This window comes from Cervus elaphus, chromosome 21, assembly GCF_910594005.1.
Source record: "Cervus elaphus chromosome 21, mCerEla1.1, whole genome shotgun sequence".
In the NCBI taxonomy this organism is placed as follows: Eukaryota; Metazoa; Chordata; class Mammalia; order Artiodactyla; family Cervidae; genus Cervus; species Cervus elaphus.
In genome coordinates, this window is record NC_057835.1 from 46117112 (window position 1) to 46133640 (window position 16529).

At 43.2% G+C, this 16529-nt stretch overlaps 1 non-coding gene across 1 annotated transcript; it reads left to right on the plus strand.

The window, feature by feature from the left end:
- The first annotated feature begins 16171 nt into the window (after nucleotides 1-16171).
- On the plus strand, nucleotides 16172-16278 carry LOC122679736. The gene has a single exon (XR_006336522.1). It is a non-coding gene; the product is annotated as a U6 spliceosomal RNA (small nuclear RNA).
- The last annotated feature ends 251 nt before the right edge of the window (nucleotides 16279-16529 follow it).

Here is a 16529-nt window from a genome sequence, read left to right on the forward strand (position 1 = left end):
CTGATTGTCCATCTTCCTCTTTTCCTGGGCAGCCTCAGGAGTGAAGAGAGCTAGGCTTTGGGTTCAGGAAGGCAGAAAATTAAATCCTAGCCAGCTTGATTGCTCCCTCCCTTCCCTCCCTAACAAGTGAATTCAATGGGCCTCTGGTTAAATACTTTACCTCTCAGAGCTTGTAGAGTGGGAGTGAGTATATTATACACATATTAAAAAATTACATAAAAATACAAAAATATTCATAAATATAAAATGTATATTGTATATACTATATATTATATTTGGAGTGATAATATCTCACAGGATGATTGGTAGTTATTTTTAATTTATTTTTAATTGGAGGTTAATTGCTTTACAAGTTGTGATGGTTTCTGCTGTTACAGCAGCGAGAATCAGTCATAATTACATAGATATATTTCCCCTCCCTCTTGAGCCTGGCTCCCAGCCCCGCATCTCGCCCTCAGGTCATCGCAGAGCACCAGGCTGAGCTCCTGGTGCTTAGACAGCAGCTTCCCGCCAGCACACAGCGGGGTGTATATGTCAAGGCTACTCTCTCGGTTTGATCGGTAGTTTTAAATGATGTGATCACTCTCCCCCCCCCCCTCCCCCCCCCCCCCCGCCACCCCCGCCTCCAAGTTTCTGGTTTTATCTCCTTGACCGTGATTCTCACTGCCTAAAATTACCGGAGTAGTTGTTTATTTTCTGTCCATCGCTTCTCCTCCGCCTCGCAAGGGGAACCACTGCCTTTGTTCAGGGCTGTTTTGCCATTGTCTGGGGGCAGTGCTCGGCGCATAGTAACTGCTCAGCGAATATTTACTGAACGAATGAACGTGAAATGAATACACCGGTAAAGCGCAAAGTAGACTCGATAACTGCTAGTTTTTTCTTCTTTAAGAACACGGGTTTACCTTCGCGTTCACTGTCTCCCTGTATAACATGGAAATGCACTAGACCACAGGCCACGGAATTCAGCAGAGTCCTGCCTCTTCAGGCCAAGCGGATCTTTTCTGGATTCTTTAACTTCTTCCGTAGAAGGCTCTCTGAGCTATTACCATCTGCATGGCCTGGAGAAGAATTTAGCTTTAGATTCAAGAGTATTTGTTGGTAAACTGACTTTCTCATTGTAGGGCCATTTCTCAAGCTGTTTTTGTCCCCTCTCCTGTTGTCTTAGCGGTCTTGGAGGAAATTCTCCTGTTGTGGTGACGGTCATTCAGTAGGTGGCGCTCTCTCCCAGAACACTGCCCTTCACGGTCCAGACCACGTTACTGGTGACTGCAGAGTCACAACTGCAAAATAGTCATGCCGATTATTTTGCAACTTTTGTTTCTTTTCTGCACACCACGTCTCACTCTCCCTGTTCTTGTCTTCTCAATTCCCTTCGTACTTAACTAAAGTTCTCTGACCTTGAACTTAGGGAAGCCATGTTGGCCTTTCCCTAAGAGAAGTAGGGGACTAAAAGGAGACATTCATACTGAGTTCTGGGCTTGAAGTTCAGTTTTCATTAATCTTTAATTCATTCATTCACTCATTCATTTAGTCACCAGAATTTTACTGTGAACCAAAGTTGGATGGATTAATGAAAGAAGAAAGGCTCTGAGGGCAATGACGGGTTTGTAGCATGCATCCATTACTTAATGACTTTGGGATAATCTCTTAACCTCTCAGAGCCTCAGTTTTCTGATCTGTAAAATGGGGATGACAATAGTAATTACCTCACAGAGTTGTTCCAAGGAGTAAATGAATTATTATTTATGAAGTACTAAAAACAGTGCCTGGAACACAGTAATATTAAATAAGGGTTTGTTAAACAAATACTAACTACCGCTTTGCTTAACTTTCCAATGAACATCACAGTACCTCTTTATATTAGATATATTATATATTTTCCCCCATTTAAAAATCTCTGAAATCAGGATGGGATGTCATAATTTGGCAAGCAAGAATGGTGATATACAAAATGGTTCATTCATTTTAAAATTGAGAGCATATTGGGTTTGATGAAATATGGCAATTATAAATAACATCTCTTCTGTTTTGCTGGCCTCTTTCTCTTAGGTTGCACATGTGCTCAAACTTTCCCAATTAACAAAGAAAGGAAAATAGAGAAAGAGAAAAGAGTTCTTGACTGCCTCTTTTCTCAAAGCGGCACTGGCTCTGGTGTAGAGCAGGGCCTGGAATGGAATAAAGGGAGAAGGGCCCCCCCAGAGGGTCTGAGTAGAGCTTGGAGGCCTCAGAAGAGTGGTCTCCACCTGTCTTCATTCCCTTGCCACCCAGAAACGACACACATTGGTGAGAGAGCCTCACCGATGAGGACACATAGAGAAAGAAGGGGCCTTCTAAAACGAAGCTTGGGCTTCATCCTGTGATTGTGTTCTGAAAAAGCCTGAGCTTGTGTTGGGAAATGGGTGGCTTTTTAGGAAGTGTCTTCCCAAGTCCTGGGCTAAGAGTCACCATCAGAGGGACTGGACCAAGTACCCACAGAGCAGGTCAAAGTTCCTTCCTGGATAAAGTCTCTGAGTGAACAGAATTTTTGAGTTCCATGTGGTCGTCAGCTCACAGGTAATGCTGGATGGATGCTATGTTTCAGTGTATTTTGTGCTTCTTTTAATGCCTTCAACTTAGATTCTTTCTTGTGTGTAATATGCCAAGCCACCCCTTGTCCCCTAAAGTTTCACTGAAACTCCCCTTCACTTGGTGACTGTATTCACAGAGGCTCATGGGACACTTTGAGACACTCGGATTCTCTCCTTTGGCTTCCAGTGCTCTTGCAAGAGTCAGAAATGACTTAGCAACTAAACTGCCGCCACCACACCCTAAGGCATTCCGATGGTGCCTGTGACACTTATGACACCCCTCTATCCACTCGTTTGAGCACCTCCTTCTAGTCTACTAGGAGTCGGACATGACTGAGCGACTTTCACTGGCTCACTCCTAGCCTACTGCCCTGAAATATTCTCCCAGTGTTCTACCACCCAGAATCTACAAAGAGCAATTCACTGTCCTTTAGTTATTCTTCCAGTGAGTGTATTGTTATAAAAAATAAAACAGCCAGTTATTTTACCAGCATCATGGGTTGATTTGAGAATAGCAGAGGAATTGCAACTCAGACAATGAAGTTATGGCGAAAATACAGGTGAGCCCAACGGCAAACAAGCAAACAAGCTGCTCAAGAAAAGGGACGAAGTTGGGAAGAGTTGTTTTGAATGCAAGTCCATTGGAGGAAGGCAAGAGTGTGGGATGGCAGGAGTTTTCCACAGGCTGGGCCTAGAGGACTCTTCCTGTTGGGGTCTGTAACTGACTTGCTTCTGTTTGTAAATGACCTGAAGCACAGTCCTAAAGGCTCTCCATTCTAGCCTTCTGATTCCATTTTAAATGAGATTTCCTGTATTCTGTCTCACACATGGTTACGAAGTCCCTCTACATAATGCTGGGCAGACAAAGAGAATACCTGTACTTCCCCAGGGGTTGTTAATCTCCTCAGAGACCTTCACACACATTGTCTGATCCAAGCTATGCGTGTGTGCATGCTAAACCTCCTCCATGGTATCTGACTGTTTGTGACCCCATGGGCTGTATGTAGCCCGCCAGGCTCTGTTCTTGGGATTCTCCAGGCAAGAATACTGGAGTGGGTTGCCATGCACTCCTCCAGGGGATCTTCCCGACCCAGGGACTGAACTCTTCTATTTGTTGCATTGGTAGGTGAGTTTTTCACTACTAGTGCCACCTGGGAAGCCCCTGATCTAAGCTGCTCAATGGTAAAGGATCCACCTGCCAATGCAGGAGATAGAAGAGATCCCAATTTGATCTCTGGGTCAAGAAGACCCCCTCAGGAGGGCATGGCAACCCACTCCAGTATTCTTTCCTGAAAAATCCCAGGGACAGAGGAGCCAGGCTGGCTACAGTCCATGGGGTCGCAAAGAGTCAGACACGACTAAGCACACACACAAGCTTTTAAACAGCCATTGACACGGGCATCTCCTTTTTCGTATTTCACAGATGTGGAACTGAGGCGAGGAGGGCTTAAGTGACTTCTTCCAGGGCCAGTCTACTTTCTGATTGACAAGGGGTAAACTAGATGGTGTTGCCTGCTCTCAGGGAGCCTGCCTTCAGGAGAGCTCCCAGGCACCACCTATTTTCTTTGATGTTTCAGTCCAACAGAATGTATTGCTGTGGGTCTGATCTAACCCACACTGCAGCAGTTTTCATTAAACTTTAAAACCCTCCCTTGCACATACCAGAGGAGCCCTTAGCCCTCCACAGCAGACTTGAGGGCTTGCTCCATCTCCCTGTCTTCTTTGCCTGAGGTGTGTCCAGGTGCAGGTTGGGAGAGTCAAACAGTCAATAAATACTTACTGAGCAGCAAGCGCCTTCCTATGCTCTGGGGATTCACTTTGAATTCACCTTGCCATCGACTTGAAAGGATGTTAATACCAAAAATTCTTTGAACGAGAAATTATGACAGAGACTCTATATAATGTGCTCATGTTTCTATGAGCGAGGCAGTAGTATTTATATTTGTTTTTCTATTTTTAATTGTTATATTTTTATCGTTAGGATTCTGTCCAAGCCTGAGGTCTGAGTGGAAGTGCCTTTGGAGCTGGGAAAGGACACAAGGTCACAGCTGAAGCCTTGGTCCGCTGCTTCGGGTGGAGGAGCCTCGGAACCTCAAACTAACCCCTGGCCACCCCTCGGTGCTCTCCTGTGGACACCCCCAGTGTCTGCTGAGTCATAACCCACCCTCCACGTGGAACGGGGTGGAAAAGTAAAGTAACTGTTTGTTGAACTGGCAAAAACTGCAAGTTTTAAATGCCCCAGAAGAGGTTTATTTCTTACACAGCTGGTTCTAAGCAGAATAAAGGGTGCAGGAGGAGATCATGATCAAAGAATTGATTTTCTTTAGTAGATTTTCCTTACTTGGTTTTCAAATCTTTTTTTAAAATTTTATTAAAGTATAGTTGAATTACAATGTTATGTTAGTTTCAGGTATACAACAAAATGATTGAGTTATACTTATATTTTTATCTCTTTACTTTTTCAGTTTCTTTTCCATTATAGGTTATTATAAGATATTGAATATAGTTCCCTGTGCTTTACAGTAGGTCTTTGTTGTTTATCTATTTTATATATAGTAGTGTGTATCTATTAATCCCAAACTCCTAACTTATCCCTCCCTAGCCCTCTCCCCTTTGGCTGAGTAATATTCTGTTGTGTATGCATGTGCCACATCTTCTTTATCCATTTTTCTGTCAGTGGAAAGACCCTTGGGTTGCTTCCATGTCTTAGCTACTGTAAACAGTGCTGCTGTGAACATCTTTTTGAATTAGAGTTTTCCTCTTTTCTGGATATATGCCTAGGAGTGGGATGGCTGTATCATATGGTAAGTCTATTTTTAGTTTTTAAGGAGCTTCCGTCGTGGCTGCACCAATTTATATTCCCAGCACTAGGTAGGAGTGTTCCCTTTTCTTCATACCCTCTAGTTTTCAAATCTTAGGAAGAAGGAAGCTGCAGAGACAGAGATGCTAGGTATCACTAGATGGTACATTTGAGGTGGTCCTTTCTCCTTTGGCATGTTGGAATTGAGTGGTATGGTTTACCTTGCTGGCCCACTGGCCAGAAATGGAGTGGGTTCTGAACTCTCCCTGCAACTTCTTTCTTAGTATTTGCGTCCCACTGTTTACACCCAGTGATAACCAGACACGTGGCCTTGGGTTTGCCTTCTGACTCTACATGGCCTTATTCCTCGTCTTTGAGATGTGACTGCCCAGCCCAAAGGGCTGTGCTGAAGGGATAATGAAGTAATATAGCTCTCAGTCAGTTGTGAGATTCCACACAAAGTTTTGTTGCTTTTCCTCCACCTATTCATCCTATCTTTCTTTACCTGGCTGCCTCGGGTCTTCGCTCTTGCATGAGGGATCTTTTCTATGCGGCACATGGACTCTAGTTGTGGCACATGGCCTCCAGCATATGTGGGCTTAGTTTCTCTGTAGCCTGTGAGATCTTAGTTTCCTTCTCTTCATTGCAAGGTGGATATCTCTGGGCCACCAGGGAATTCCCTCTATGTATTTACGAAGGCATCTGCTTCAAAACACTCTCCAAGTGTATTAGAAGGTACTCAGTGCCCGACCCACAACAGGCCTGAAAATTTAAGACTGTGACTCCTACTGGGGCCAAAGCATGAGACAGACACCTTGGTGATGCTGGTATTCAACATCATTTCTAGTGGAGGAACTGTAAGGGACACCAGCAGAGAGAAGAAAATGACCTCCACAGAGGGAGGGATAAGGGTGGGAGGAGCCCTCCCCTTTTCAAACCTTTTTCCCACCCCACCCACTTCACCAAAGGACTCCCTCATTCTCAGCCTCCCAGACTCTTCCCCTTCCCACTCTGACTCCTTGTTCTCTGATCACAAACCCTCCGTTCTCAAGATAACATACCGTGAAAACACCTGAGATGAAAATGGTTGATATGGCTGTGAGCTGTAAAAGAAAAGCTAGAGCTGGGACCAACCTTAGAGGAGATGTCCATCTGTACAGACATACATATATATATGTACACACACAAATGTATGGGCTTCCCTGGTGGCGCAGATGGTAAAGAATCCACCTGCAATGCTGGAGATCTGGGTTTGATCCCTGGGTTGGGAAGATCCCCTGGAGAAGGGCATGGCAACCCACTCTAGTATTCTTACCCAGAGAATCCCATGCACAGAGGAGCTCTGGTGGGCTACAGTCTGTGGGGTCACAGAGTCATACACGACTGAAGTGACTTAGCATACACTCAACGCATTCCCTATACATATGTCCCTCTCTGTGTTTTGCAAAGAGGCACCTGGGGTCATGCATTGCCTCTGCCAGTGGTTTACATGTTTAACAGAATTAAATAAGAGTAGAGTTTGGATTTTGGTGTTCTAGGCTGTAAAGAGCGGGTAGGGGTGGGGTTTCCCCTTTGCCCCCTGCCTCCACGTGGAGCTGAGAGCTCATCCAGAGCTCATTTACCCAGGAGGGGGTGCTGGGGCTCTAGGGAAGTAGAATACTTCAGGGCTTGTATCTCAGCCCTTCCATCTCCCTTAGAACATAGGGCATTGCTTTCACGTTTAAACAATAAGATAATTCAGTCAAAAGAAAAACACTGAACAGATTTCTTAGACTTTGCTCACATAGGGCTCATCTTTGGAGACTTTCTCCCCTGTTTTGGGCTGATGTGAGGGCCTGATAGACAACGCTCTTGGCTCCTCTGACTATCTCCACAGTCACTCATGTGGTATCCCTTCAGGTCCGGGGCTCTTGGTAGACGGGCCGTGGCTTCTAGGTATCTGAGCTCATTGCACATACCTGGCATGTCCTGGGTGTTGTATGAATACGGTTGCAGATGAGTGAACGAAGGGGGTGGAGAAGCAACAATTAGCCACCCCCAGTTTCATATTGAGACGTTGCATGTGGAAAGCCCTTTAGAAACTGAAAAGAGTTTCCTCATCCTGATTTGGAAGAAAAACACCATCTCCAACTGCTGGAAGCAAAAAAAGTTTCCCTCCCATAGATCCAGCTAATTTACTTAGTAAATATTTCACAGGTGCCTACCTGGAACAGAGATTAAGCATCTATTAGAAAGTCACCTTCAAGACCCGCTCTTCCCTCTTTCTTGCTCACTCTTAGACCTTATTCCCTTCCTTTTCTCTTCTACCAGAGTTTGAACACAGCATCTCATTTGTTACCCTGCATGAGTGTGTGCTAAGTCTCTCAGACAAGTGTGACTCTTCGCGATCCTTTGGACTGTAGCCTACCAGGCTCCTCTTTCCATAGGATTTCCTGGGCAAGAATACTGGAGTGAGTCGCAATTTCCTTCTCCGGGGGGTCTTCGTGACCCAAGGATCAAAACTGCATCTCCTGTATTTCCAGTGTTGCAGACAGATTCTTTACCCGTTGAGCCATTGGGGAAGTTTGGGTACAGTCAATGGAAAACTACACTGTCCACCTTTTCAGAAAGTCTGGGGAAAATGCACTCTCTTCCTGTCCTGCTTGGAGATCTGGGGTCTGAAGTTTACTTGTGTGTTTAGGAGAGAAACACTGAGACAAGTAAGATGCAGGGGCGAGAGAGGCTTAGTCCCCAGGTCTAGCTGCTTAGTGGCCTCTGGCCCCAGGTCCTGTTGTCCTGCCACCTGTATGCTCTGTGGCTCCGTGACCTGACCCCCGCCCGACTTACTTAAGGGTGCCCAAAGTGGAAAGAGTGTAGCCAAATGCCAAAAAATCCCTTCCCTTAGCATTACCTGATTCTGGTGAGGTCAGGGGACTGAGTAGTCACCCCTGAGGTATGATTTCGGTAGCACAGGAAGGCTCCTGCTCAAAAATAAATTCCACATGAGTGCCTGCACTGTTGGTGATTAATTCATCCCTTTATTCATTGAACAAATATTTACCTGATGCTCTCCAGACAACCTCTCCTCCATCCAAACAAAAATGGGGTCTGTCCTCAAGTTAATCAAGAAATAGACAGAACATTCTGAAACAAATACGCTTTACCCAGTGCTTGATGAGGCTCCTAGGTTTTTCAGGAAGGGCCTTGTTTTGCAGCACAGGTTGTTGACTTTAACGTCCAGCCTTCCAAATCTAGCTGATGACCCAGGACCAGTTACTCAACCTGTTAGAACTTGTTTTCTTGTAGGTCTAACAGCAATGGTGGTAGTAATAGCTCACCCCTTGTTGTGAGAATACTGTGAAACACTCCCCCAGAAAAGGAGCATGGGTTTCTAGTAAGAAGTGAATGCAGTATTTTGAAAGTGCATCTGTCTAGAGGCACTGAAGAAGGTTTCATGGGGGAGGTGGCATCTGATCTGGGTCAGGAAGGACAAGTAAGAATTGGCCAGGCAGAAAAGATAGGCGGTGGATCTCAGGCAAAGGGAACAGTGTATACAAACTAGTGAAGCAAAACATCGCATGATGTCTTAGAACTTGAGAGGTTCAGTCTTGAAGGACAGGGAATGTTGGAGAGCTGGGAGGTGGGGCGGTTCACCTACTTGCTGCCCTCTTTTCCTTACAGAGCCTCCTGGCTCACCCTTCACCTTCTTCTTCAAGTCTTTGCTCGAATGACACCCCGACCTTACCCGGTCAAAGTGCATCAGTCCCTGCTCTGCTGGTCCCCTTTCCTGCTTGGTTCTTCTCCAAAGTACTTATTGTCAAAGATAATATAACGTAAGTTGACTTGCTTTATTTGTAGACCTTCTCAAGATCCTTACTGCTCTCCCCTCCCCATCACAAACATAGACTGAATGCCCCCTGAGGAGAGGGATTTTGGTGTTCTCTTCACAGACACCCCCCACCCCAGGTCTCCCACAGAGGCCGGCACAGACAAGACAAGGGAAGCTCTGTGGGCTGGTGGCCCCTGGGCTCTGATGGATAACAAGATGGCGGCTCTGCACTCCACCAGAAGTGTTGGGAGCTTCTGGGTCATTTTTGTGCCTGCTTTTGAGAAACCACACTGAGGAATTCTGACTGTTTTCATTTGTCTGTCTTTGTCCTTCTCTAAAGACTTTCAACATGGAAACGCTTCTGGGGTTGAATTCACGTTTAGTTGGTTTTTTACTTTTGTGTGACTCTATGTGACCAGGGCTGGGAGAGGTGACTTTGGGAATCCAAGGAGACTACCAGGTGCCTGGGGGGAGGAGAAGATGTTGAAAGGACAGGGTGGGGGTTCAGGAATGGAGGCGCCCAGAGACACATAACTCTTTCACAATTTGGCCTGGGGCTGTTCCTATGATTGGGTGTCTTAGCCAAGAATGTCCCCAGAATTCCAAGTCATTTTTAGATGCAGTTTCTTGTCCTGGGTTCAACAGCCTTCCATAAAGTATATTTAAGATCAGGAAAAGAAAGAGGTTTGTGTGCTTATCTTGTTTAGGGCTTAAGGTGAGAGGAATAAGGGTCAAAATTTTCCTTGATGTTTGTTTTTATTTTTGTTTTATAAAATATCACAAAATCTAGAAGAGAGTAACTATAACTAATAGCCTAACACTTGTGTGCCAGTTAAATATGCATTTACCTTAGTTTTTTAAAATGCTAAATTCTTTATTTTTAAAATGCTTTATTTGCCTTTTTAAACTTTTAAAGCAATAAATACTCATACCACTAAAAAAAAAATAACACCAATAAAAAGATTAAAAAGACAGCCATAACAGGGTGGGAGGTGGGAGGGAGGTTCAAAAGGGAGGGGACATATGTATACCCATGGTGGATTCATGTTGATGTATGGCAAACACAATAGTGTAAAGCAATTATGCTTCAATTAAAAATAAATAAATTTTAAAAAAAGACAGTCACAGATTGCAAAGAGGTGTTTAGATGCATACTTTTAACAGATAAAAGAATTATTCTCTAGAATATGTAAAGAGACCTACAAATCAGTGAGAAAAAGAGAAACCATTCTGGTTGTTTTATGGCAACTGCAGATCTGGACAAATCTCCCTGAGTTTTCCCCTTCCCTGGTCCTCTCCTCACTTCTTTTTTTTTTGTCAACAAACCATCCTTTCTTTTTTGGGTTGGTGGGTGAAGGGAAAGGGAGAGATTGTGCTTCTTTTTTTCGTGGCTGAGCCAAATAGCATGTGGGATCTGAGTTTCCAGACCAGGGATGGAACCTGTGTCTCTGGCACTGGAAGTATGGAGTCTTAACCACTAGCCCCTCTCCTCACTTCTTAGCCCCTCTCTGTCACTCACAATTGAAGTTCACATGCCCAGAGTAGAGGGGTCTTAAAGAGAAACACCTCAGTTCCTTTCTCCTTGCCTTGTACCTCATTCTCCTTGAAACAGGACTCAAACAAGACAAGACACGTTGCTATGTCTCCACTCTAGTTGTTCAGTTGCCCAGTCGTGTCCGACTCTTCGTCCCTCCTTCCTTTTTTTTCTAACTTGGAGGAGGAGGGAACTAGTTTGTTCCTGTGTCTCCAAGTGAAAGAGAAAAAGCCTTAATATTTATTGCCAGAATCTTCTTTAACATCTCAACAACTTCAAGAGGTAGGTGTCAGTATTTCCACTTTACTAGTGAAAAACCCAAGCCCTGAAGGATCAAATAGCTTTCAAATGTCACACTGGTGGCAAATAAAGAAAGAACGTTCGAGCCCAGGAGTGTACAATTCCAAAGCTCAAGCTTTTCCCCCTAAACCACACTTCTAAGAACCTCATAATTGTCTCTTGACTTCAGGAATGAATGTGGGATCTTCTCTGATGGTCCAGGGGCTAAGACTCCGAGCTCGCAGTGAAGGGGGCCCAGGTTTGATCCCTGGTCAGGGAACTAGATCCCACATGCCACAACTAAGTGTTTGTATGCTGCAAGCAAGTTAAGATCCCATTTGAAAGACTCCATGCAGCCGAATAAATAAAAATAAAAAAAATTTTTTAAGTGAATGTGCTTGACAAAGCAACATCATTATTAACCAGAGTGACCTTGTGACAAAGTCATGTGCCATGTTGTAGGGGTGAGGACAAGTCTGAATTTGTGAGGGAACACCAGTTTTTCTTTCTATGAGTATGTCACATGTAATAATGGAAGTGAGCTGGTAAAGGGCAAGGGCATTACTAGACACTGCAAAGTTACCGGTTCTAATTGGAGCCGAGAGAAATCAGTTTTTCCCCGGTGTTGGACACGGAAGTCTACATCTCCTACTATGTTGGCATGTGAGACAGGGTTTAGGAGCCTCATATGGCATTTCACAGACTGGAATTCAAATCCCTGCTCTGCTTCTTTTTCATTGTATGGCCTGAGGCAGTTCACTTATCCTAAGTCTGGGTTTCCTATTATTCGCAAGGTGAGACACACACCTGGGTCACAGGGGGCTGTTAAACCAGTAAATGAAGTGTATGTAAAGCACTTAGCCTAGCATCTGGCATGTAGTCAGGCCTCAATAAAAGAGTAGCCATATTTGTTTTACTGTTAAGATCATCATTTGGCATTGCAGGCAGATTCTTTACCGTCTGAACCACCAGGGAAGCCCAAGAATACTGGAGTGGGTAGCCTATCCCTTCTCCAGTGGGTCTTCCCAATCCAGGAATTGAACCAGGTCTCCTGCATTACAGGTGGATTCTTTACCAACTGAGCTATCAGGGAAGCCCTATTTGGCAGATAGGGATTATGAAATGAAGAAATTCATTCAGTCCACAACTAGTTACTAAACGCTAGCTATGTCACAGGCAGTGAACAGCACAGACAGAGATGTCGGCTCTCAGGCATCAGCTATATCCTGGAGTGGGTAGACACAGTCAGCAAAACCAATATGCAAATTAAAAGATATAGTGAAATGTGATATGTGTTCCGGGAAAAATATAAATAGATTTAGGTGACTACCTAAGTCATACATTTAATGTGGACACTCATTTAATCTGAACCGCCATCAGTGAATGCTAATATGGAATCCTCCAGGCAAGAATTCTGGAGTGGGTTGCCATTTCCTTCTCCAGGGGATCTTCCCAACTCAGGGATCGAACCCAGGTCTTGTGCATTGCAGGCAGATTCTTTACTGTCTGAGCCACCAAGGATGCCCTAACATTAGTAGTCCATTGATTGGAAACTTAATGCTGGTCTTGGAGCTTAATTTCTGTTTTTTAATTTTTAAATTTTTTATGGTAATAGTACATTGTGCTGTCTCTGATCATCTCAGTGTCCCGGATAAAGCAATCCTCTCGCCTACTAATAGTTAACAACTCCTTTGAGATTTTTAGATGCTGCTTCCAGATAAATGGATTATTTTTGATCACTATTTTGCTTACAACAAGAATAGCATCCAGTGGCCAAGTTGCTAACTACATTATTAAAAAACAAAAACAAAAATTTGAACCTGCAGGTATAACTGATGGTTTGTTCTATTGGTGGTTGAGGAGAAAAGCATCTCATAACTTAAAAAATGTCCTGGGGAAAAAAGATCAACCATAGACATTCCACGTTTACAGAATTGAGAGAGACACATGTACCCCAATGTTCATCACAGCACTGTTTATAATAGCTAGGACATGGAAGCAACCTAGATGTCCATCAGCAGACGAATGGATATTCGTGGATATGTGGTACATATCCACAATGTACCACATATCCATATGTACCGCAGAAAGCTGTGGTACATATACACAATGGAATATTACTCAGCCATTAAAAAGAATACATTTGAATCAGCTCTAATGAGGTGGATGAAACTGGAGCCTATTATACAGAGTGAAGTAAGCCAGAAAGAAAAACACCAATACAGTATACTAACGCATATATATGGAATTTAGAAAGATAGTAACGATAACCATGCATTCGAGACAGCAAAAGAGACACAGATGTGTAGAACAGTCTTTTGGACTCTGTGGGAGAAGACGAGGGCGGGATGATATGGGAGAATGGCATTGAAACATGTAAATTATCACATGTGAAATGAATCACCAGTCCAGGTTGGATGCATGAGAACAGGGTGCTCGGGGCTGGTGCACTGGGATGACCCAGAGGGATGGGATGGGGAGGGAGGTGGGAGTGGGGTTCAGGTTGGGGAACACATGTACACCCATGGTGGATTCATGTCAATGTATGGCAAAACCAATACTATATTGTAAAGTAAAATAAATGAATAAATAAATAAAACTGGAAAAAAAAAAAGAAATTTTAGGTTTAAAGGGACCTTTAATTATGATGAAATTCCCCTTATGTGGTTCAGACAAGATTGGTTTGACTTGATCTGTTTTGGACTTGAGCTCCGTTTCTTGGGAATTATAGGTTGATAGAAGTTGATACTCAGAAAAGGGAAGATGTAGCTATCAATAGATTTTTCTTGAGAGCACTTGCTAAGAGGGAAAGGAGACATTCCTTTTCTAAGATGCTACTAAGAAGACTGTTAGTCGTATTTCCCTGGTGGTCCAGTGGCTAAGCCTCTGCACTCCCAATGCAGGGGGCTGGAGTTCAGTCCCCGGTCAGGGAACTAGATCCTGCATGCTACAAAGAAAGAGTTCAAACACAGCAACTGAAGATCCTGAGTGCTGCAACTAAGACCCAGTGCAACCAAATAAATAAACAAGTATTTTTTAAAAAATGATTCTTGGTGAGGCATAGCTTTTTTCTTTTTCTGAATGCTTCAAGGCAGTCAGATACTGGGAGAGATGCTACCAGTACCAGGGTTGTCTAGCCCACAAGGCTAATGTCTGTCTCAATCTTGTGTTTGACTATGAAAAGTGTCAGACACACAGACGAGTACAGAGAGTAATGTTACAAAGTAACCACCCCAATCCAAACAACAGTTTTCAGCAATTTTAATATGGATAGATATTAAATGCGTGCATGTGACGTGGTTGCTGAATCGTGCCTTCCTCTTTGCGACCGCATGGACTATATAGCTTGCCAGGCTCCTCTGTCCATGAAATTCTTCAGGCAAGAATACTGGTCAGTAGCCCTTCCTTTGTCAATGGGATCTTTCTGACCCAGGGATAGAACCCAGGTCTCCTACACTGTAGGCAAATTCTTTACCATCTGATCCACCAGGGAAGCCCTAGATATTAAATAGATTTAGATGTAACTGATGATCCCTTTATAACTATTCCCTAGCCCTCTCTCGCTAGACTCAACCAGCACCCTGAAGTTAGTGCATATACTTTCTGTGTCTGGTGACTCAGATGGTAAAGAATCTACCCCGCAATGCGGGAGACCTGGGTTCAATCCCTGTGTCTGGAAAGATCCCCTGGAGGAGGGAATGGCAAACCATTCCAGTATTCTTGCCTGGAAAATCCCATGAACAGAGGAGTCCATGGGGTCACAAAGAGTCAGACATGATTGAGCGACTTTCACTTTTCATATGTGTATATTTTGATTCTACAATCAAATACAATAGCATTGTATGTATGCTTTTAAATTTTGCATAAATAGTATTATATGGCATGGGCTTCCCAAGTGGTGAAGTGGTATAGAATATGCCTACCAATGCAGGAGATGCAAGAAATGAGGGTTCAATCCCTGGGTCAGGAAGATCTCCTGGAGTAGGAAGTGGTAGCCCACTCAGATATTCAGGATTGGAGAATTCCATGGAGAAGTCCATGAGGTTGCAAACAGTCAGACACGAATGAATGACTAACCGTGCATGTGCGTGTGTGTGCGCGCGCACACACACACACACATTATATGGCATGCATTTTGTCCTAGTTTTTACAATCTTTTTGAGGTCTGTCTGTTGATATTAACTATAGACCTGTTAATTACAACTTTCTCAAAAGTGACCAGTAGGATCTCTGACCCCTGGACACATTTGGAAGAGTAGCAAGATGTATTATTCTACATTGTGTCTCTCTGACAGATTCTTCATCTTATTCATCAAACTGTCAACTTCCTGAGACCAAAATACCAGTACAGGAGGTAAAATCTGCTGAGACAAGGAAAAAGAGCTGCTTAAAGAAGCTAAATAGGAAACTAAGCCTTTTAAGTGTAAGTTAAAGAAAGAGAGGAACAGTGAATGTCTTCATGTAATTTTTGAACTCAGTCTCCTGGAGTTTTTTTCCTCTTCCCCATTCCTGCAGAAGCAATCAATATTTCAAATGTTTCACCTTTGGTTAAATTTGCCTATTCTAGAGCTTCATGAAAATAGAATCGTGTGGTATGTACTCTTCTGTGTTATTCTTTTTTCTTTTTAAAAATTTTTTTTAATTTTATTTTTTATATATTTACTTATTTTTAATTCTTTTTTCAATCAGTATAATGTTTTGGAGATGCACTCACATTGTTATGTGGCTGTAGTTTATTCCTTTTTAGTTGACGCATCATGTTTTATGACTATACCACAGTTTGTTTATCCACTGTCTTGTTTATGGACACCTGGCTCCTGTCCATGGAATTCTCTAGGCCCGGGATCGAACTCGGGTTTCCCTCTTTGTAGGCAGATTTCCTGGTCACACGCTAAATGTATATTTAACTTTATAAGGTACTACCATACTATTTTCCAACGTGGCTAGAGTTACAATGGCTTTACATTCTTGTTAATATTTGCTATTGCCAGTTTCTTTAATTTTCAGATATTTGTGGGTATATATCTCATTGGTATTTTCACTAAAAACTTATTAGTTAAAACTAATTTTAAAAACACAAACAAGATTATATATAGCATATATATTCAAAATATATTTGTATATATTTAGAGGAAATGTGTTCAAGAAACTCTAAGAAATATTATTCTAAAAATATATCCACAGTGCTCGCTTCGGCAGCACATATACTAAAATTGGAACGATACAGAGAAGGTTAGCATGGCCCCTGCGCAAGGATGACACGCAAATTCGTGAAGCGTTCCATATTTTTATGGTGAAACAGATCACCAGCCCAGGTGGGATGCATGAGACAAGTGCTCGGGCCTGGTGCACTGGGAAGACCCAGAGGAATCGGGTGGAGACAGAGGTGGGAGGGGGGATCGGGATGGGGAATACGTGTAAATCTATGGCTGATTCATATCAATGTATGACAAAACCCACTGAAATGTTGTGAAGTAATTAGCCTCCAACTAATAAAAAAAATAAAAAAATAAAAATATATCCACAACATTTGGTATACTA